The sequence below is a fragment of the Trachypithecus francoisi genome, unplaced genomic scaffold, assembly GCF_009764315.1.
Source record: "Trachypithecus francoisi isolate TF-2019V2 unplaced genomic scaffold, Tfra_2.0 Lachesis_group2, whole genome shotgun sequence".
NCBI classification, from domain to species: Eukaryota; Metazoa; Chordata; class Mammalia; order Primates; family Cercopithecidae; genus Trachypithecus; species Trachypithecus francoisi.
In genome coordinates this window covers 39726494-39750277 of record NW_022681465.1, presented here as the reverse complement: position 1 = coordinate 39750277, position 23784 = coordinate 39726494, and the positions used below count along the sequence as shown (strand labels likewise).

The 23784-nt window shown below is 39.2% G+C and overlaps 1 long non-coding RNA gene across 1 annotated transcript in view; it reads left to right on the top strand.

Annotated features, from left to right (window-relative positions):
• The window catches only part of LOC117064887, a 155729-nt gene that overhangs the window by 1438 nt on the left and 130507 nt on the right, over positions 1 to 23784 (top strand). The window contains exon 2 of the long non-coding RNA XR_004429725.1: positions 8432 to 8503. This is a non-coding gene — a long non-coding RNA (uncharacterized LOC117064887). The remainder of the gene's footprint in view (positions 1 to 8431; positions 8504 to 23784) is intronic.

The window sequence follows — 23784 nt, the reverse complement described above, 5'->3', positions numbered from 1 at the left end:
CCTTCATCTGACGACATGATTATGTAATTTTCTGTCCCTCATTCTGTTAATGTAGTCTATCACATTTATTGGTTTGTGAGTGTTGAATCATCCTTCTATCCCAGGAGTAAGTCTCACTTCATCATGGTGAGTGATCCTTTTAATGTGTAGTTGAATTTTGTTTGCTACTATTGTGTTGAGACTTTTGCACTGATGTTAACAAAGATATCGTCTGGTAGCTTTCTTTTCTTATGATGTCTTTGCCTGGCTTTGGTATCAGAACCATGCTGGCCTCATAAATAGGTCTGAAAATATTCCTTCCTCTTTAATTTTTTGTAAAAGTTTGTGGAGAATTGACATTAGTTATTCTTTAAACATTTGGTTAAATTCAGTAGTGAAGCCATCAGGTCTTGAGCTTTTTTTTTTTTTTTAAATGGGAGACTATGGATTTCTCATAACTCATTATTGGTTTGTTCAGATTTCCTATTTCTTTATGATTCAGTGTTTGGAGGTTGTATGTGTCTAGGAATTTAACCATTCTAAGTTATCTAATTTTTTGGCATATAATTGTTCTTATGATCCTTTGTATTTTTGTAGTATCAGTTATAATATCTCCTCTTTCATTTCTGGTTTCATTTGTTTGAATATTTTCTCTTTTTCTCTTGGTTAGTCTAGCTAAAGTTTTGTAAATAGTGTCTTCTCAAAAAAAAAAAAAACCCAACTTTCATTTGTGTTGATCTTTTGTATTATCTTTCTAAGTTCTATTTTATTTATTTCTGCTCTGGTATGTATTATTTCTTTCCTTTTCATAACATTGAGATTACTTTGTTCTTCTTTTTCTATTTCCTTGGGGCACAACATTGTTGTTGTTGTTTGTTTGTTTTTTTGCTACCTTTCTTCTTTTATGATATAGGCATTTATTGCTATGAAGTTTCCTCTTACAACTGCTTTTGCTGGATTCCATACATTTTCTCATGTTGTATTCCTATTTTTGTTTGTCTCAAGATGTTTTTAAATTTCTCTTTTAATTTCTTTGTTGATTCGTTGGTTGTTCAGGAACATGTTGTTTCATTTCATATATTCATGAGTTTTCCTAGATTCCTTCTGCTATTCATTTATTCTTTTATTGTGATGCGAAAGATACTTGATATGGTTTTAATCTTAAATTTGCTAAGACTTATCTTGTGGCCTAACATATTACCTATCCTGGAGAGTGTTCTGTGTGCACTTGAGAAAAATGTGTATTCTGTTGCTATTGGATGGAAAGTTCTGTATATGCCTGTTTGGTCATTTAGTCTAAAGTGTTATTCAAGTCCAATGTTTCCACATGTCCATTACTAAAAGTGTTGTACTGAAGTCTCATATTATTACTGTATTGCAATCTATATCCCTCTAAATAGTCTTAATATTTGTTTTATATATTTAGGTGCTCCACTGTTGGGTGCATATGCATATATATTTATAATTGTCTAATCTTCTTGATGAAATCACCAGTTTATCATTACATAACATCCTTCTTTGTCTTTTTTTACAGTTTTTAACTTAAAGTTTATTTAGTCTGACATACATATTGATATTCCTAGAAAACAAAAATTCTTTTGGCAGCATATAATTGGGTCATGGTTTTCTTTATCCATTTATTCGCTCTATGTCTTTTTATTGGAGAATCTAATCCATTTACATTCAAGGTAATTATTTATAGGTAAGGACTTATTATTACTGTAATTTTGTTAATTGTTTTCTGGTTGTTTTGTAGATATTCTGTTTCTTTTTTTCTCTCTTGCTGTCTTTGTTTGTGGCTTGATGGTTTTCTGTAGTAATATGTTTTGAATCTTTTTTTATTTTTGTTTTGTTTGTCTTCTATATATTTTTGCTTTTTGGTTACCATAAGGCTTACATACAACATCTTATAACAGTTTATTTCAAGATGACAACAACTTAAATTTGATTGCACACAACAACCTTACACTTTTACTCCCCCGTCGCTCCATCTTATGTTTTGGATGTCTGAATTTACAGCTAGATGAATTTTAAAGTTAATTTTCTCCCTGGCTCTCCCTTTATGAGTACCTGGTTGTAAACATAGTGCCAGATGTCTCCTGAGATACCTCAGATGTCACAGTAGAAAATTAGTCTAAGTGTTACTCCTTTGTTGAATTTCTTGAGACCCACTGATTTTTTTTTTTCCTGCCCCTTTGACAAACATTTTATTGACTCAAATTAGCTATTCATGAAAGAAGCACTGCCCTGTCTATTTAGGGATCACCTCAGGAATTTTACATTCCAACACCAGGGCTATCTAAACAAGGAAGATAAGCAGTGAAACCCCGTCTCTACTAAAAAATACAAAAAACTAGCTGGACGAGGTGGTGGGCGCCTGTAGTCCCAGCTACTCGGGAGGCTGAGGCAGGAGAATGGCCTGAACCCGGGAGGCGGAGTTTGCAGTGAGCCGAGATCCGGCCACCGCACTCCAGCCTGGGCGACAGAGCAAGACTCCGCCTCAAAAAAAAAAAAAAAAAAAAAAAAAAAAGAAATGTGTTTTTGAGAGGTAAGGCTGACTGCCCTGGTGAATTAGTCTTGGTTTTATGGTTTGAAACTACACTCTGTTAGTGTTCTAACTAAGAAAGCAAAAACAGTTGGTGCAGACACAAACTAGTAAAAGGAATCTTTCCATATTTTCCCTTTGTAGCATTCAGAACTACTTCATAACATGAAAAAGTGCCCAAAAACATACTTACTTGGCTACATTATGCTAATATGCCTAACTGGTCTCTTTTTACCAGTTTAATCTATATTAGCTATAAGTTCAAACAGAGTTCCTCATCTAAACCATAAAACAGAGAAAATAACTTAAGTGACCTTTTCCTCAATTTTCTCAAAGATGGTACATAACTAGGACCTCTCTAGCTTCAGATAAGAGACATTTGTTCATTACATACTATGGATGTTGTAGTTATTAGGGCCTAATTCTCTCAAAACTGGCTGAAAATGGTTGGTTGACATTCAAGTCTACCACTGGATATATAGGATATAAATTATTGCCAACAAAAGGATAAAGATCGAAAGTCTTCAGTAGTGAAAATAGTCAAACCATAATCAAACAAAAAATCAAGATAATGCTTTCTTCAACTCATTTTTTTCTGTCTTAGACATCAAAGTTCATTTTGTTTTAAGATATAATTTATATACAATAAAATTCACTGTGTTTATGTGTACAACTCAATGAATTTTGACAAATTTATACACCAGATAACAATCACCAAAGTCAAGATACAGATTTATTTCCTCATGACCCTTTGTAGGAGTCAATCTGCCTTCTCCACTTCCAGACACTGGCAACCACTGATCAAATTTCTGTCCCATGATTTTTTCTTTTCCAAATATCATATAAATTGAGTCATTCAATATGTGTTCTTCTGAGTCAGACTTCTTTCTCTTAGCATAATGCTTCTTAGATTCATCCATGCTGTGGTGTGTATCTGTAGTTCTTTCCTTTTTATTGCTATATAGATATAACGATTTCTCTATTCACCTGATAGACATTTTGGGTTGTTTCCAACTTTAAGCATTTATGGATAAGATTGCTTAAACATTCAAATGCAGGTTTTTATGTGGACATAGGCTTTTAGTTCTCTAGGGTAAATACTTTCATGTAACCTTCACTTTATAGACTGCCAAACATTTCCCCAATGTGGAAATCCCACCAGCAATATATAAAGATTCAAGTTGGTTTCCATTCTGTTCAGCATTTGGCACTGTCAGATTTTTTTTTTTTAATTTTGAGCCATTCCAATAGGTGTGTCAAGATATCTCATTTCTCTTTCATGTTTTAATAATTAGGTTTATAAAATCAGTAATGAAAAACATCAAATAATTGAAGGTGTATCAGACATCAAAAAGATGTTTCTGCTGTTTTGTCATCATTGGGTCTTGGCTCTTCACCATGTTTTCCTGTCCATGTTGGACCACTGAACTATCATTAATCCTAAATTACAAGTATGCAGTACCCAAACATACATGGCTTCTGTGTGCACAGGAACCTGCTTTCTAGCTTGCTTGGGACCTCACTATCATAGCATTTCTAATGGAATCGTTAGAAGAATTTTTGCTCCTTTTTTCACACAGTGAATCTGAGAAATATTTTGCTGATTACCTCTAAAACTGAAAGCTTGTAAATTATTTTCTGTAATCTTCCAAGCCACTCTCATGGAGAAAATTAGCTTTTGCCATAGTGAGAGGAGAATTACAGTTGTGGGAGCTACAGCATCAATTTTCTTTTCATCCTTGCTGAAGTTGGGCATCTTTCCTCTTGCCTTTATTTTGATTATTTGTTGGGCCTTGTGATCACTTGCTTTTGTTAGTCTTCCTCTTGCTGTTGCTAAATGTTAGGATGAATTAGGGACCTCATCCTTTTCATGTATTTGTAGTATGGGTGAATCTGAGCAAATGGGGCTCCAGTGCCTCTTCTCCAGCTTTGACTAGACCAAGAGCCTTCTCTGCTACACAAACATGGCAGGATCCCTCATAGATGTTCACTTGTACAAGTTTATTTGTTTTTGTTTTCTGCTGAGAATGACTTTGGCTTCCTTTTCTGCCTGGGTAATTCTTACTTCTTCTTCAAGATCAGACCAAATATTCCCTCCTCTATGATGTCAAATTCCCTAAGCCTTTTTTGTCATACCTGCTGAACGCTTTTCTTATTTTATTTTAAGTCCTATTACATTGCTCTGTGATAATCTATTCACATTTCTCTATCCTTCCTAGACTCTGAACTCCTCCCAGTCAAGAAGCACATGCTGATTGTTAATGACTTATCATAAAGTACACAATAAATACTTTTGACTAACTTTACATTGGCAATGTAGCTACATTTAAATGCAGAGGTTTTTTTTTTTAACTTCAAAAAGGAATGATAGAAGGATTTGCTAAACAAAAAAGTTTGTTTAGTAAAAGCCATTTATGTATTAATATATTTAGGCAAAGTGGTAGTCATAAGATTTGATTGATCTCAGTATTGGATTCCTCTCACCCTCACCTAATCAGTGTGATAATAAACCACATGTTATGGGAAAGAAAAGTCAAAGAATTAAAATAATTCTGTGACTCTTGTCTCCATTGTTAAACTGTGATATGTGTATAAGTAATTGCTTTAATCATGTCAGTAAAATATTAGGGCTGTGGGATTAAACAATTGTTTTGTATAGTATGTCCCATGCAATATTTGAGACATTCTTATAATAATAAAAAAGTTTGTTGTTTGTCTTAAGTTCAAGTTTAACTACATGCCTCTTCTTTTATATGACAACCGTAGCCGAAGGGAAACTTCCGCACTTTACAAAGTGGTAAGGCCTAATAGGGAATGCAGATGGTGCTCTTGGAAGTCAGTTCAGAAATGTATAGTGAACAATGTGAGGCCATGATTCCTTAGACTGGCCAGTATACATCAAATCAGCAGCACGATTATCTTTGCCAGGGTAGAGTGCAAGACGAGAAAGTGAACTGAGATCAGAAAGAGAAGTGGGAGTGGTGAAGTCACTGACCATATGGTCATTTGGGTTAAAGATGGCAGCATTTAAAGGTCTGTAACTACGGTAGATTAAAAATGGCCACAAATTCCTTGCTACTATTTTTAGTAGAGGTCTATTGCCTTCCCTTTGAATGTGGATGGGCTCTGTAACTGCTTTGACCAATGGAATAATAGCAGAAGTGATACTGTGCCAGCTTTCTGAGCCCAGGCCCTAAACATCTGTAGGTTTTCACTTTCTGTTTCTTAGAATGGTATCTTTGAGATCTCTGAGCCTCTATATAAGAAGTCCAGTTTTCCTGAGAATGCCATACTGGAGTAGCCACATGTAGGCACTTTGGGTTGACAGATCCAGCTAAGCCCAGACTTCCTGCTGTCACCATCGAGTGACATGAGAGAGAAGCTGTTGTGGACCATTCAGACCCACCTAAGAGTTGAATACCCCCAAGTGAGCTCCTTCAAGCCATGTAGAGAAAAAAAACCCACCCAGCTGAGCCTGATGCTTCTCTGAATTTCTGATCCATGACATCTGGAGATATAATAAAATGCTTGTCTGTTTAAGCTGCCAAGTTTTGTATGGCTTTGTAACATAGTAATAGGTAACCAGAAAGTGAATATAAACAGAAGGTTCCCTGACCACATGGTGACTTAAGAAAGAAGTACTTGCCATCATTTTAGTATGTAAACTTCTCCATTTGCTTGTTTGCCAAGAAAATCTTGCTTCGAAAGAAATCTTACCCAGAACGCAATACATAATAGAGCTCAAAGTCACGCTGCCTGAGCTGAAGCATAGCTAGGAGTCCAGAGTCACATCTTCTCTATCCTCTTGTCCTGAACTCCACAGATGCCAGGAGATGTTCTGTAGCCCAGCTGAGAAAGATTGTGGGGTATGTCTGAGACCTAACCTAAGAGGCAGGGGAACCACAGTAAGATGTGCAAACCTGGGACTAGATGCAGAGAATGTTACCATGGCAAGCACAGCCAAACTGTCAGCATCAGATAAAGCCCTGCTTAAATGTGCAGAGGAGATCAAGAAGTCAGGGTGAAAGCACCAACAGCTGAATGTGCTGTAAAAAAGAAACTTTCTGAAGGTAGAGGGGAACCCTGAGAGAATGCAGCGAGAATCTGAGAACCCCCACGGGGAGTGTCATCAAGAATCCCAAAGGATAATGAGGCAAGAAGAGGACTCTGACCTAAGCCACCCAGGGCCAAAAGACTATACTAATTCCTTTGTGAGGAAAGATGAAATAAGACCACACCTGGGTAATATATGCTGGAATTACTGATATTTATCTAACTTAATTGCCAAGTAAATCTGTTTCTAGTTTCACTCTGGCTCTTCTCAAATTAAGTCTTTTGTTTTCTGAATATTACACATAAGATCTCTGTGTAGATAATGTTGAATGGAATGTTGAACTGGGAATGAGTGGCCTCAAAAGATTATCTAGTTATGTTCTTGGTAACTAAAGAGAGACTAGGTTTGAGTGAGCAAGGCCTCTGTATAAAAGATACTAGTTACATAACATACATTTAGGGAGAGATTTGTCCAGCTTGAACATAACTACACACATTTCACATTTCAGAAAACTACTGGTTAATTTAAAGCGAGGCACACCTACATTATAAAGGTGTCATCCTGGCCAGGTGTGGTGGCTCACGCCTGTAATCCTAGCACTTTAGGAGGCTAAGGCAGGTGGATCACTTGAGCCCAGGAGTTCGAGACCAGCCTTGGCAACATGGTGAAACTGTGTCTCTACCAAAAATACAAAAAAAAAAAAAAAATTAGCTGTATGTGGTTGTGCACACCTGTAATCCCAACTACTAGGGAGGCTGAGGCAGGAGAAGCGCTTGAGCCCAGGAGAGAAAGGTTGCAGGGAGCTGAGATCGTGCCACTGCACTCAAGCCTGGGCAACAAGAGTGAGACTCCATCTCAAAAAAAAAAAGAAAAAAAACAAAAAGAAAACTAATGGTGTCATCCTATTTTAGAATTAAAACCTAGCATATTTTGTTCTGTATATACTTGAAAAATAATTTTATCTAATGAATATGTATGATGATCGTAATAATTATTTAGTCATATTACATGAACCTTCTTCCAAGGAAGTGCAAAGCTTTTAAACAAGCCACTTCTAAAAACTGTCACATCCTACTGCATGCAGCAACAATCAGAGAAGCCCTGACTTGGCATTTTAGTATATTAATAGGCTGAGTGAATTCCTAGCTTAACTGAGGTGGGCCCCTTGGAAGATCTTATGGGTGTTTTATTAGGAAACAAACCAAACATATAAAGGTTTGGTAATATCTGCACCCTGATATTATTCTCAATATACATCCACAGTCTACAAAGCTAAAGCTCCTTCAGAATCAATAATGCTGCATGCTGGAAAGCAGATCAGCACATAGCTCAAATTTATTCCCAATCCATAATGCTGACCACATAGCAACAGAAAAACAGCCATGATAATGCTATCATGGCATGGTCAGTTGTTGTAACAATAGCTCAATGGCTTGATTGAGCCTCAGCAGTAAAATACCTAGGCATCCAAACTTAATAAAAAAATCACAGCAATTTTTAGGGAGAGCAGCAAAAACATATTTGTGACCATAAGACGCTGATTCATTTTCTTGCCTGTTAACCTTCCTACTGGAGCAATTGCTCTCCTGGCTGGATTGTTGGATGATGAAGTGATCAATTTCTGGACACCCAGCAAGTTGCTATATATTTGAAACTCTCCAGTGCTGGAGTAGGCAATTATTTTCACTTCCAGCTCAGCTTGGTATGTGTAACTGAACTCAAAGAACTTTCTATGGGAAGTGAGTGCTTTTGCCAATGTATTGGCACACACATTTCAGAGATAATGGTAATAGCTCCACAAGTTTTCAGGAACTGTGTTTCTGGACTGATTAATTTTATTCTTGCTCCCACAGCTTTTGGTTCCAGAGGGCCATAGTCTTCATATACTTCAGCACTTCATGAAGACTTTCTTGGTACTGTTCAAAGTAAGATTTAACAAGTTGCTGTGTTGCATACATCTTTACACCTTCATTGCTTGTTCTCCCAGGCATGCTATCATACCCAAGGCCACATGGTGAGATGGAAAGACACTGTATATGAAGTCAAGGGACCAAGGTTTCAAATTCTCAATGTCCCTCTTGCATGATGGGCAACTGACATATCACTCTGCACTTTGCTTCTTGATTTCTTTGTTGAGTGACAGTAAAATGGTTGAGTCCGTTCCCAGCTGTCAGACTGCCAGGGATATCCAGTAGTTTGGTTTTCTCTTCTGGAAAATGACATTAGTAGTTAATGCTACAGTGTTTACTTTGTGCCGGGCCATTTCCTAGGTACTTTACATATATGTTTACTCTTTTAAGTCTCATGACAACCCTATGAGGTAGTGTGTTAGTACATTTTGCATTGCTATAAAGGAATACGTAAGACTGGGTAATTTATAAAGAAAAGACATTTATTTGGCTCATGGTTCTGAAGTCTGTAGACGCATGGCACCAGCATCTGCTTGACTTCTTATGAGGCCTCAGTAAGCTTATAATTATGGCAGAAGGTGAAGGGGAAGCAGGCATGTCACATGGCAAGAGGGGGAGCAAGGCTCTGTTAAACAACTAACTCTCATGTGAACTAACAGAGTGAGAAATCACTCATTACTTCAAGGACAGCACCAAGACATTCACAAGGAATCTGCCTCCATGACCAAAACACCTCCCACCAAGCTCCACCTCCAACATTGGGGATCACATTTCAACATGAGACTGGGAGCGGATGCACATCCAAACCATATTAGGTAAATGCTATTATTCTCATTTTGCAGATGATGAAAATGAAACACAGAAAAATAAAGAAACTTGTCCAAGCTTGTACAGTTGATAAGAAACAACTTTGAACCCAGGGATTTGAACCCAGGCAACCTGCTCCATAGTCTGTGCTACACTACCTTCCCCATGGATTGTTATATAAGTTAGTTGTACTATCAATGAAATGTGTATAGTAAGACCAATCCTACAGAGTTCACAGGCATGCTCTGTGTATCACAGTCACAATAGATGTGAAAACAATGTGAAATGAGCTGAAAGTGCTTTAGAAACCATAATGTATTGTCACCTTCTCTTCAAAGTTACCAGTAAGCAACCTCACCTTCGGGTTCCAGAACTTCCAGATAGTATTAGGTGATAGAACACTATTTAGTTATTTGAGAAAGTCCATGCCAAGTGCTCCAAAGTGAGTGTCTGCTGTCCAAGTCAGGTGTCTGAACCTGAAAAAAGGCCAGATAAAAGTTCCATCAATGAGCAGTAAGAAGTCCAGGGCCAGTCAGGTGGTTTTTAATTAATGATACCAATGAGGAGCCTAGTTAGATATGAAGAGGTGTCAACACCTTTCCTCACTACTAGGCATAGCAGAGATCCCGAAAGGAAGTAGTGAGGAAAGGTGTTGACACCTCTTCCTATCTAACCAGGCTCCTCATAGCAGAGATTCTGTTGAATCCCTGTGTTCCCCTGCTGGAAAAAAAAAAAATGTTTCTGGAGCTTTCAAATTTCATGCCGTGGTGAAACATGAGGGCTCTGCAGTAACTACTCCTCCTAAGAAAGTTACAGCATTCAAAGGCGCTGAGGCTGAGGACAGCTCATTAGAAAGGCTGTGGCCTCTTTTGGAAAGGCTTTTACTTTTTTTTTTTTTTTTTTTGAGACGGAGTTTTTGCCCAGGCTCCTAGATTGGAGTGCAATGGCATGATCTCAGCTCACTGCAACCTCCGCCTCCTGGGTTCAGGCAATTATCCTGCCTAAGCTTCCCAAGTAGCTGGGATTACAGGGCGCCTGCCACCACACCTGGCTAATTTTTGTATTTTGGTAGAGATTGGGTTTCACCATGTTGGTCAGGCTGGTCTTGAACTCCTGACTTCAGGTGATCTGCCTGCCTCGGCTCCCAAAATGTTGGGATTACAGGCATGAGCCACCGTGCCCAGTCAGCTTTTGCTTTATCTCCTCTGAGCAGCACTGGGGCTCCTGGATTAAATGTGACTTAAACGAAGAGAAAATCAAGTTGGCATTAACATAAACAAAAGCTGAATATAGGCTAAATTCAAGACTGAATAAGAAAAATGCATTTAACGTGCTGCTCCTCATCATTCACTGCATGTTTTTCCTAGTTGTGCAACTAGACAGTCGCTTGCCCCTGAAAAACTATTTAACCTTAGAGAATTACAGAATAGTTCAAGTGGCCATATTTCCTTTGAACAATTTCTCTTGCAGGCTAGGGGAATGCAGCTGGGTGTCTGCCATCTAAGACTTAAAACAGAGGTGGCACACCAGCAGCCTGCAGTCTGAATCTGACAGTCCCCTTTCCCCCATAAATTTAGTATGTTAAAAGAATTGGTGAGTCATCACCATGATTCAAAAGTCAGATGAGTTCCTATAAAATCTAGATTGATGACTTAGGAGGAACTGGAGGATTGCAGCAGCAGGCCCTCATTCTTACATGGGCACAGCCTGGTAAAGGTGAGGGTGCTTATCTCTCCAGGTGACCTACCTGTTTCATGACTCAGCTATCTGCCTAGCCATTGTATTCATAGAGCTCCACCTCGGCCCTAGTGACATTTGGGACCAGATAATTTTTTGTGGTGGAGGCTGTCCCGTGCATTATAGGATGTTTGACAACAGCCCTGGCCTCCACTTTCTAGATGCCAGTAATATCCTCCCACTCCTCAGCCTCTTACACCCCAACCCCACTCCAATTGTGACAACCAAAAATGTCTCCAGATGTTGACTGGTGTCTCTTGCCTGAGGCAGTGGGAGTGGTTTCTGGTTGATAACCACTGTGTTAGAACCTGCAAACTCATAAAACAGTATTGCATATTCTAAAACATTAATACTACTGCCTTCTTATGCTCAAAGTGTCATAGTGATGAATAATTGGCAAAGTGTGTCTGGATGATTGTCTTGAAATTTCTGACCAGACTGTAATGTTCTTTTCTTCTAAATGAGTGTTTTTATAATCATGGTCCAAGACTATTGGGCCATTAATTGGCACTTGAAGAAATTTTACAAGTCACCAGTCTCCTCATTTTATAGGTAAGAAAACTGAATCCGGCCGGGCGCGGTGGCTCAAGCCTGTAATCCCAGCACTTTGGGAGGCCGAGACGGGCGGATCACGAGGTCAGGAGATCGAGACCATCCTGGCTAACACTGTGAAACCCCGTCTCTACTAAAAATACAAAAAACTAGCCGGGCGAGGTGGCAGCGCCTGTAATCCCAGCTACTCGGGAGGCTGAGGCAGGAGAATGGCGTAAACCCAGGAGGCAGAGCTTACAGTGAGCTGAGATCTGGCCACTGCACTCCAGCCTGGGTGACAGAGCGAGACTCCGTCTCAAAAAAAAAAAGAAAAAAAAAGAAAACTGAATCCAAGGAGGTAAATTGCCCAAAGTCACATAACTGGCTGGTGACAGAGCTTGAACTGGAAGCTAGATTTGAATTCTTAGCTCGTTACTCTTTCCACATTACAAAACGTTTGAGCTATAAAGAAAAATGTAAGCATGACATACAGATGTCCTGGTTAGTATATTTAACTAGCATGGCTGCTCTTCTAGGTGACTTCAGGTCCATTGTTATTACTTCTGTATACTGCCATGCTATGGTATCTCCCTTCTCCAAGTAAACTGCTTTGTGAAACAAAACAAACCCAACAAGTGCTTTATTCACTGATTACCTATCGGGATGTCTTAGGTTAAATACTTGGGATTTAAATAATTAATCACAAACTACAATCCTTTCAAACCATCTACTGCCAAAATAATTTTTCTACTCTTTCGGGCCTGAAAGAATGGGTTCCCTTTGATGTGCAGTGTCCATAGAAGGGAGTCTATTTTATCTGGTGTGCCCAATTTATTTGGTGCTCTACTCTTGGAATTTACATCACTGCTCAACTTGGGAAACAAGGGTACAAGTAGAACCTCAGAGTTGGGAATTGTGATTCTTCAGCTACATTTTGGGAAGCTGCTGGTTGACCCTGAGGGCACTACAGAGGCTGGTAAGCTGTGTAAGGAGTCCCAGAGAAAAGAGCCTTGCCAGAGGTGCTGAAAGTGCTACAATCATTTGCAGGGACACCAACAATGAGCTTTACCTCCTGCCTCACTGCCTGCCCATCATCCCTCTCCAACTGGGGGGCACAGCCCTTATCTGTTTACACCTGCTTGACAAGCTGCCCGTCACCAAGTGACTCTTGTTTTCGCCTTTGAAAACTGGCCTTGCTGTTCATTCTTACATGGCTTTTCTGGTACCTAGGTGCTTGTGGAGAAGAGAGAACATGCCATCTGAGACCCTTGGGAAGGGCCCAGCAATTAGATGTTTCAGGCCTTCCCATCCACCCAAATGTGCAGCAGCTTATGGCCCAGAGGAGAACAAGGGGACAGGGGCAGATACTTTGAAAGAGACCCCATTGTTTGACTCTTTTGTTTCTCTCAGTGGTATGTTTTCCTGCTGCAGTTTCTGATATCTTTATATTCAAGTTCTAAATGACCCCACATTGCCTCAACATACCAGAAAATTACTAGATTTTGTAAAATGTTTTTCCCCAACTCCACTACTACATTGATGATGGTAGAAACCAGACGTGGCTGCTTTCTTGACCCTTACATTGCATTCTCCCAGTATGGTGGGCTTATAAGGAGGAGAAAGGACCCTTCCCTAACTTCTGTCATTATTCTTCCCACATGTTGCTTTTGTTTTGTTTTGGGTGAGTATACGGTGGCATGAAGGCTTTTGTCCTCTCCCTGTTTAACCTGCCTACCTTGCTTTTTGGCCTGAGGAAAATTGACTTTTGCAACTCTCTGCTCTGACCCTTCAGTTCCATTTGTGTAAACTTCACCCCAGAAACTTCAGTCAATGTTCAGGTATTGAAGCCTTTTGGAGAAGTGGGAGGTAAATTGAGGTCCCAGCAAGCAGCTGTCTGTTCTGTCACTTGCCTCTGTGTATGTAAGATATTTGGCGCCTTTCTTCAAAGATATTTTTACCTAACCACCAGAGTGTCTGATTAGCAAGGATACTTCCTAGTTTAACAAGTAACAGGGATTTTTAAGCTTTGGTTTCCAGAGAACATTGTCACTGAGGGGATTGAACTTTGAGATGAATATTTTATGTTGTTTCTTATGACAAGGGATATTTTGTCAACAGTTGTAGCTAGACCTCCTGTAACCATAAATTATCTGGTTACAAGTATCAGGAGCTGCAAGGAAAAATAAACCATAGTCCCTTGCTTTATTTTTCATTTTTATTTTCAGGTGCATGACTTAAGAAAATGGGACAATTCCTTCCATATTTTTCTTTTTAATGTTTTTCTTTAAAGTCAGGGGCTTTGATGCTTGTTGGTATCTAGTCAACACCATTAGCCAACAATGACCACTTATTGTTCTGGCCCAAGTATTCATTTTTAGTTTTTAAGGGTTGTCATTGTTAAGGACCTGTGTTTATAATTCAAATTTCAGAGCTACAGGGAACCATAGAGGCTATACAGTTCAATCATCTCATTTTATAAATGAAGAAATTGGGGCCCTGAAGAGAAGTGCTTCCTTCCAGTTTGACACAGCTCATCTCTGGCAGAGGCGGAGGTAGAACCAGGTCCTTCCCTCTAGACCACGTGCTCTTTTCCATGAACAGTGCTGTTCACCTTTACCTTCTCCCTGCCTGTTTCTGATCTTCTTTCCTCTTACCTTCTCCCTGCCTATTTCTGACCTTCTTTCTGGCCTCTCTAAAATGTTATAGGACATGAAATTCCAAAAATCCTGTTAATTAGAGTTTTATTTTTTAGCAGATGGCCTTCAGATACTAACCCTGACTGCCTTAAAAAATAGCTCATATCTTATTGATAGAAATTCTCCAAGCTGATCTTCATTTAATTCACCGTTCCCTAGGACCCTTATCCTTTCCAGCTGGTTTATTAATTATCAGGCAATATCCTCTTGAGCTGTCTCCATTTCTTAATTACCTTATTAATTGTAATCACATAAATTGATCTCTCTGACATTCTAAGTCTTACTCACTGAGGAAATACATCTAATATTCATAAGAGACTCCAACAATCTTACTAACTTAACTTATTATTTCCATTATGTAGAATGGTATCACTAGAAGCCAGATGTGACAGTTTAGCTGAACTGGCCTTTATCCTAATCATAATTAGAATGTCCTTTAACAATTCTCCTTTCTTGCTTACTTAGACACACATGAGACATCTCAGTTCGTTTCCTCCCTACTTTCACTCTTTAGTCTTTAAAATAGAAGGAGTTTTCCTCCTTATTTCATCTTGTGGTGATTCTTTATTTGTAATTCAAGGCATTTATGAGGAGAAAGCATTAATATGAATGTATTTTAGTTTTTCAAGGTTTTTATTGTAACACTGCACCCTAAGGACCTGATACCCAATTAAACATTTTTTAAAATGGTCAAGCTTTTATATACAAAAATAGTCTCTTAATGTGTGTTATTTGAGAATTCATTTTTTTTTTCTTCATGACAAGGTACACTACTATAACCCTTACCTTTTTCCCCAGGTTCCACTTAACTTTTATGAAGTGACAAGAGTAAACAGGTTCTTATATATAAGTTGGTTATTGTTGCATATGGGCCTTTCTATATTTGTATAAGAAATGTTTGATTGGGGCCAGACACAGCGACTCACACCTGTAATCCCAAAACTTTGGGATGCCAAGGTGGGTGAATCACTTGAGCTCAGGAGTTCAAGATTAGCCTTGCCAACATGGTGAAACCTTGTCTCTACTAAAAATACAAAAATTAGCTGGGTATAGTGGTGAGCACCTGTAATCTCAGTTACCTGGGAGGCTGAGGTGGGAGAATTGCTTGGGCCTGGGAGGTGGAGGTTGCAGTTACCTGAGATCACACCACTCTACTCCAGACTGAGTGACAGAGTGACAGCCTGTCTCAAAAATAAAATAAAATAAAGTGGTTGATTGGTAGAAAATTAAAGCTGAAGACTACAATCTTTATGAAAAAAGAGGGTTAGAGAATTTCTATGCATGCTTATTTGCAGGCATGTAAATAAATTTGGGATGTAAAATCAGCTCCAATCAGCCTTTCTCTCTTTCTCTCTTTCTTCTTTCTTTCTTTCTTTCTTTCTTTCTTTCTTTCTTTCTTTCTTTCTTTCTTTCTTATTACCTTTCCCTTATTACCGTTCCTCTTTAACCCATTTCTTCTGGTGCTGCTGCTTCACTCAGTTCCTAGTCCACCCTTTCCCAATCTATCATGGTAATCTCCCTTCTGATTTCAATGGCATATCGTCTCACGTTGAATGACCTACAAGGTCCTCCATGACCAGCCTCATTAGTCTAATGTCTCTACTACCCTTACTCTCATCCTAAACTTTAGCAATGTTGAACCATTCGCAGGTCCCCACTGCATATGTTTTTATATCCCATGACTTTGAATGTTCTCTTCTTCTTTTCTTGGAGTGTCATTCCCACATAATTTTATCTGTCAAACTCCTATTCCTACTTTAAGATCCAGCTCACGCATCTTTTTCTAGAAAGCATTTTTGGAACCCCAATCTGTTGATCATTCTCTTCACTGGGCCCCCTCTTTAATTTGTACGTACCTCATTATTATTATTCTTAATGGTATTGCCATTGTTTGTTTGCAGGCCTGTATTTCCTTTAAAAATGTAAATTACTGAAAGGCAGAAACTATGGCTTTTCTTTTCTTTTCTTTTCTTTTTTTTTGTCTTCAGCTTCTATTGCATTACATGGCACACAGCAGATTCTCAGAGAGTATTAATTGAATGAATATGAATAGAGTTCATGATCACTTGAGATTTCACCAAGTTCTATTCTTCTATGATTTATGATATTATACTTATTTTAGGTTTCAACATGGATTCAAATGTCAGGGGCCAATTTGTTACTTAACCATTGTTTTTATCGGTCTGCTCAGAAGTGGTAACTGCTCTTTCTCTGGAATGGTTGAAGGGGGGATGGAGCAGAAGCAATCACCTTGTGCAGCAATGGAAATGGTAAAGTGTACCACCGATAGTGATAGCATATCATGGGCAAGGGGATGGTTTTAGAGTGAAACCGATCTCAGTTTAGTTTCAGTTCTGTTTCTTATTCCATGTATGACTTTGGACAAGGTTATCTGACTTTCTTGAGTTTCACATTTGTCATCTGTAAAGTGGTAATAACACCTGAATCCCAAATTTGTTGTAAGGATTAGATTAGATAATGTGTGTAAAGGACTTGCTATAGTTTTTCGGCATATAATAACTTCTCAGTAAATGGTAGTTGTTATCATCATGACTTGTATTGCAGTAGCCACACATGAGAAAAAAGCGTGATACTGCCTTCTGATCCACAAGGCATTCCTCCTTCGAAGATAAAGTATACTACTAGGATCCTTATTCAATCTACAGAACACAGAAAATTATTTGAGGAACTATTTTCTCACTTCTCTCAAGAATGGTAGCTAACCAGTGCCATCCTTTTTACAGGAGAGATGTTAATTCACGATTTGCAAAGAATATCTACGGCATTAATTCTCTCCCCTTGAAAAAGGCAGAGTGACCCCCAACACTCAGTGGAATAATGGGCTGAAAATGTAATTTTAGAATCAGTAATAACGTTTTCAAGACACTTAGAGACATCTTGGGTTAGCACAAAATAAAAGAGAAGGTTTTCTTTACATGTATCTTTTAACTATGTTGTGCTTCTACAGTAGAGAAGACAATTCTGTGGTTGAAGGACCAATGGATTAGAGATCAGAAGACCGATTCAACAACTCACTCTAGGGATAACTTAGGGCAGTCCCTTATGCGCCAGCAGCTTCTATGTATTTATAAGGAGGATAACACTCACTCTGTTGATCTCCCTCAGCCTTGGGCATTTGAAATTACATCATATATTTGGAACTGCCTTACAATTTGTAAAGTGCTGTACAAATCTCAATGATTATGAAGATGATTATTCTGCTTTCCTGCCATCTGGCTTCCTCCACCAGATGCCCCTAATGAGCCCAGATCTCTACCAGCAACTCAACTGGTTCTGAAATGAGGACACATGTAAGCTTTGGTTGAAATAATCAACTTTTGTTTATTTTTTTGCTGCCTTTCATTCTTGTGAAGCTGGGCTTTCCTTGGCATTTCTATTGACTATTAAAGATCTCAGGTACTATTTCTTTCTAACTGCTCTTCTGAAAAATGTTAAAAATTCAAAGCATCTGTCAGCTCTATCAGGCCACTTGTTGAGTTCCCACATCATGGAGAATTGCCCAGAAGGCCTGGATGAGTGTTTTAATGCACTGGATGGAGTTATCTTCTGATTTGTTTTTGCAGATCAGAAGCAGTAAGAATGAGTTTAGCTTGCTTTTTTTCTCTTTCTCTCTCCCTCTGTCTTTCTCTCTCTCTCTCTCTCTCCCCTTGTGACATGGCTACAGAATTGAATATCCATTTGCTACTAGGCTTCCTTTCTGGGCATTTGTGTACACTTGCTTTTCAGAGGAGCAGAAATCAAGGCAGATTTGGTGCCAATTATTTTAATGGAGAAAAAGATGGACAAACCATCAGTCTTTCTCACTTGTTCACTGCAAGAAAAGATGTGGCATGACCTCCAATAGCATTTCAGACCATTTGACTTAAGACTTGAGTTACTTAGGTTTTTATCTCCTCCAATAAAAAAATTTCACCCTTCATTTCCAGCTAAGCTGTTCTATACTCACTATCAAACATGCCATTTCCTGCTTCTTGATCCTGGCTCTTTACTGGGTATAACTTACCTTCCTTTTCTCACTGTGGAAAAGTGAAGCAAAAGAAGAAATCATCAGTAAAGCTCTACCTCCTCAGTGCTTTCCAGACCCCTCCAGTTTCCATCTGAGATTCCCTTTCTCCTTAGCCCTATGGCATTTATTATTCATATGGTATATTTTGAAATTATGAAGAATGCCCTATCTGTATTTTATTTAGTAACTTTTAAAATATTTATGAATTCTTTTTCTTCAACCCATATGGCAAGAATTATATCTTAAATTTTCTTTCTTGGCATAAAGTTTTAGCCGGCCTTATTATTACAAGTTTATTATTATTACTATCTATCATCTACTATTAGTAGTAGTAATGCTTGTGGATTCATTGATAACTGAGGGTCCAGTGGAGACCTTGGATCCTCTCTGAAACCACTTGGGTATGTGCAAGAGTGCAATTAGCCTCATTTTTGCACCAGGAAGAGAAATGTTAAGAAAACAGTGTGATAACATGTATGCTTTTAAATTGGTGAAAGTTGTGAATTTTAAAATGTCAGCATATTACTTCTCTTAATATTTTGACTCAACCACAAAGCTTTCTCTTATTAGGAATTTCAACTCATTATAAGAAACTGAAGCAAGCCCTTTCTGGCTCCCTCAGGAAAAAGCTGAACAAACATATGGGCCTTGCTAGGAATGTCAACCAACAGGAGCCCTGCTCCTGCCCACAGAAGCTGTAAATTTTACAGGGATCCCCCCTAGAACATAGGCCCCACTGCCCAGTTTCCCTGGGGAGCTACAGCTAGAAATAACAAAGCCAGAGTCATATTTTACTGCATTATTGCTTTCTTTAGAAGGCCGCATGTCCAGTAACACTAACACGATAAGTCAGGCTACTCTTTACGCTCCTGACATTTTCTGCTCCTAACAAAGCTGTAATGGTTACTGTCAAGATTTAACAATTTCAGAAATGTTGCTGATGACTCAGATACCTTTCTTTGTTAGCAAATAATTCCTGTGGCATTAGCTATTCCTCATGTATTGAAGGATTTCTCCCTCACTATCAGATTAATCTCAAGAAACCTTGCAAATATTCCTATATTCAGCAGTCTGTGCTTTGTGCAAATTAGGCTCTGAACAGAGATTTGTTAAATTGGATTCTGTAAGAAGCATAACTCTATTTTCTGGGTTGGTTTAAAAGATATCTTGGAAGTTAAACATTTCTGTCTTTTTAAGACATTATTTTAATCATTAAGAATGGGCCAACTTGATTTCACAGTAAATTACCCATCTCTTGTCTTTTTCTCCAGAGTTAGTTAGTTCTGCCAAAGAACAATGAGTCTGGAACACCTTGTCATTACCCAAATGGTTAGGATGTCCTACTTTGGAGATATTGCATAGTTAAACCATATGAAATTGCTGATATTTGACCATTTTTTTTTTAAATTTACAAAGATGGCAGTTTTATATGATTCCACCTAAGACATATTTTCTCCCTTGTTTGGTAAGAGTTAGCCAGACTCCAAGACGTGGACGGAAGAGAGGTGCTCCCCTTGGCTTTCCCCACCATCTCTGTGTCAATGAGGAAGGCAGGAGGCTCAGTGTCCACTCGCCTCTCACTTAGCTTAGTAAGAAGAGAGGAAACATGCTGATGTCTCAAGGGGCTTCATTTTATGGACAAATGTATCGGTTTGGGATTTTTTAAATGGTCACATCTTTTCAATAGCTCATCATCTTATTATTACTTCTTCTAACCCCCTTTTCCCCAGTTCCTATGCAGTTTATCAGCCTCTGTATATTTAGAAGGCAACCAAAATCATGCTTTTAAGAAGCTTCTAACAATCAGCATATGACTTCAACTACTCTAAAGTTTCCCTTGATAGTGTCATGAGGAATTTTCCCTTTAGTCAAAGCTAATAAAAATAAGATGTGGGAGCTGGGCAGATCTAGTTTGTGAACATCCAAGAATTCTTTTATGATTTCATAACAGCAAAGGTGTTATGTCTTACGTTCTGAACCCAGGGTTCCCTTCTTTTGAGAAGGTAGCCCATTATGTATGAGTGTGTGGACCCTGGAGTGACTTTGGGAGAAGGTGAAGAGTCATGAGTGCTCAGCATCAGGAGAAGAATAAGGAAAGCAGTAACTTCTGAGCCTGTCTCTGTCACTTGGATCCGTGCCACTGCATGTCTGCTGGGATTTTCTGCCTGTGACAATAATAAAATACTAGATCAGGAAGTGACCTTAAAAATAATCTAGGACAACAGTTGATGTCACTCGCAAATCAGATAAAAATTATGGATTCCATCTCCAGGAAAGATTTTTATGTTCACTTTTAGAAGGTTTATGTAGCTAAGGGTGTGGACTACAGGTTAAGAAACCTTGACTCAGGAGTCCTATCACCTTATTTTACACATGGGAAAACTGAGGACCAGAGGAAGAGACTAAAACCCAGTTTAATGATTCCACATCTAGTTCTCCTTTATCTTTCCTTAAATGTCAGATTACCTGCGTTAATCTTGTTTCCTTTCTTACATGCAAAGCCCCATGAAACCAAACCGAAGGAGGAGGTAGGAGAAGATGACAAAGGGGAAGTATGTGGCATCCCCCACTTCTAAGTTATGCAACCAGGAAACACAGGCAGAGCCTGTACCAACAGCAGTAATGAGCTCAATCAACTTGTTGAAAAACATTTCAGTTATTTTAAACAAAAATACTACATCATTCATGTTTTCAGTTATTTTAGGCAAAACACCAAATCATTCCTGTTTTTCAATTCAATTAATCAGCCCATGCTGTATTGCAGTTAATTCTCCTTGTTCTTATATAGTCACCAGCATATAAAAACATACTTTTTAAATATGCTTTTATTTGTTTTCTACAAGTAACTAGCTGAATCAAAGGTCAGAGTTTAAGGAAATTATTTTGTTGACAACATTACATATTTACTGAATCTCATCTTTATCCTGGCACTATCCCTGCCTGATGGGTTTATAGACAGAAATGTCACAGATTTGGAAGGCTTTTCAATGCAGAGATGACTATGGATTAAATCCTTGTCTAACTGGTTTTGTTTCTTCAGCCTGAGATGATAGTGAGACGGAGAGGAAAGATGGGGATATAATCATTCATGGGCCAAAGTTTGTTTCTTATCACACAGTCAACATGTCATTGGCAGAAGGTGGAACAGTCACTCCTGACACTTTTCTTCTTCTTATATAGGAGGACTTCGTTAGGAGCCAGAAGCCCCTCGCCGCTCACCTAATCACTGGCTCTGTAAGTGATCTGGGATAAAGAAGGCCTCAGAGTCCCCCAGTTGTAAAATAGGAAAATCAAATATGCCCATCTGGAAAGTTTATACAAGAGATCAATAAAAGCCTTCTTCTCCCAAAACAAACAAAACAAAACAAACCTCGGGGTAGCCATGGAGGGTAGGAGAATTCACACCGTTTATTACAAGACCATGTTTCAGCTTTATATTTTTCCTTCAGGCTCATGGTGAGACACAGCTCATTCTGCAGCCAGTGTTGCCCCTTGTTTGGGAGTACCTTGAGCAGCATTTCCCAGACTTATGGCTGTTGTATATCACCTTCATTAATTTTGCTGGAATAATTTTCTTTCTTTAAATTGATTTAGGCTTTTTTTTTTTAACTTTAGTGAATTTTTAAATGATAAATAAAATTAATATTGCTTATCCTAAGTAGTGGGTGATGATAAAAATAAGTATATTAAAATAAAAATGGTTGTGTACATCTAAAATCATGTTGCATGCAGAATATTGTGCCTTCCTTTGAGATATCTGGTCTTACAAGTCCCAGAAACTGAGATGTGAGTCCAAACTTGAGGACAGAGCGATGACGTGGAAGTCCACGAATGTGACATGATGGGGTAGTTTTATCTCTAGGTGCATGTCAGGGAGAGGATAATGAAGAAAACTGTCCGGCTCACACTTCAAACTGGTGACACTGCGTAGGCTCCTTAGCAGCTCCACAAGGACCTGCCGAGCTGTCCCATGCCTTCACATACACCCCACTGAGGCTTGAATTTGCTGTAAAGGTATCCTAACAGCCTTTTCTGGCTCTGCCCAGCCCTGTCTTTTCCTTCTCCACATAACTTGGTCTCCTGGCTTGGGTTCCATCTGTACCTTTGACTCCAGCCAGGTGGTTTCCTTTTGGCCACTATCGCTCAGCATGCTGATTGCTGCCTTGGTCCTTGTTGTTTGGCCTTTCTCTCTCTAAGGACCTGGGGCTTGAGCTGCCAATTTTATAAGGGAAGAAAGTCTTGTCTTTTTATAGCGTCTCTCCTTGCCATTCCCTGATTCCATTAATATCCCATCAACAAAGTGCAAATTATTGCCTTTCCCCTCCCACTTCTTGGTGTGAAGTGGTGACCCAGTTAACAGGGGCAGGGGCAGGGGCTCGGGGCTCCTCTGGCTCTGCCTGCACTTCCAGGACTCAGTGTGTGCCCAAGTTAGAGTGACCTGGACAGTGTGTTCCTGGTGGGACTTTAATACAGGGAGGCTTTTGCTGTTTTCTGCACAGTCAGATGAGGAGCTCTATGTTTGGAAAAGAGGCTTGGAGAAAGAAAAACCAGAATGAGCAGCCTTTTCCTGTTGACTTAGTCGCCCTAGGTGGCCGGGCAAGTCTCTGACCTGCTGGGAGGCCTCAGTTTCCTCCTGTGTGAGTGAAGTGAATGGAAAGGAATGGGGGCCCATGAGCTTTCTCACTTATTTTTTCTGCTTGGTCTTCCCGAATGAAATCAGCATCCTCCTGGTTCTGATCTGGGCAGCCTCCTGGACTCAGGTGGGGCCAGGGACCAGGTCCAAAGCTGAAGCTCCTTCTTCCGGCTTTTGGAGGTCAGCTGTGGGTAGGGAGCTGGACTGCTCAAGCTTCTGTGGTGAGACCTGGAGTTGGGGAGACCTCTGTGTGGAGCAACAGCGGTGGGCAAGGGGTGTACTCAGCACAATGATTGCTCAGGGGGGCTGCTGGAAAGGGTGCCTGTTCCAACTGAAGGCAAAATGAGAGAGAACAGGCATAAGCTCTGTTAAGCTGTGTGGCCTTAAATGCAATCCTTAGCCTCTCTGAGCTTCATTTATTCTGATTTTAAAAATACATGCAAAAGGGTTACAGTGCAGCTTCAACTGGAGGAAGCAGCAGGTCCCTTCCAACATCAACATTCTTTGAGTTCATGAGTCCAAGACTCTATATTTTAAAAATATTTTTATGGGTCTCAGTTCAACACCCATTTCATATGCTCTTCACTATTAGCAAACTTGCTACCTACTTTATTCAGAAAATTGAGTTGCACTGGGGCTGAAGTTTCTTTATAATACTCAGGTGCAAGAAATGTCATATAGCACAGTTTTGTTGTTGTTGTTGTTGTTCATTGTTAATTCAAGTTTAAAATTCTCCCTCCAGAGTGTGGCAAGGGTCAGTAGCAGTCATTATTGGAGGTCCTGCTCTCCAGGGGCAGTCAGGCATCCTTGGAGGATTGCTCAGTGCAGAAAATTCTAGGAGAGACCTCTTTTCTCTAGCCTATCA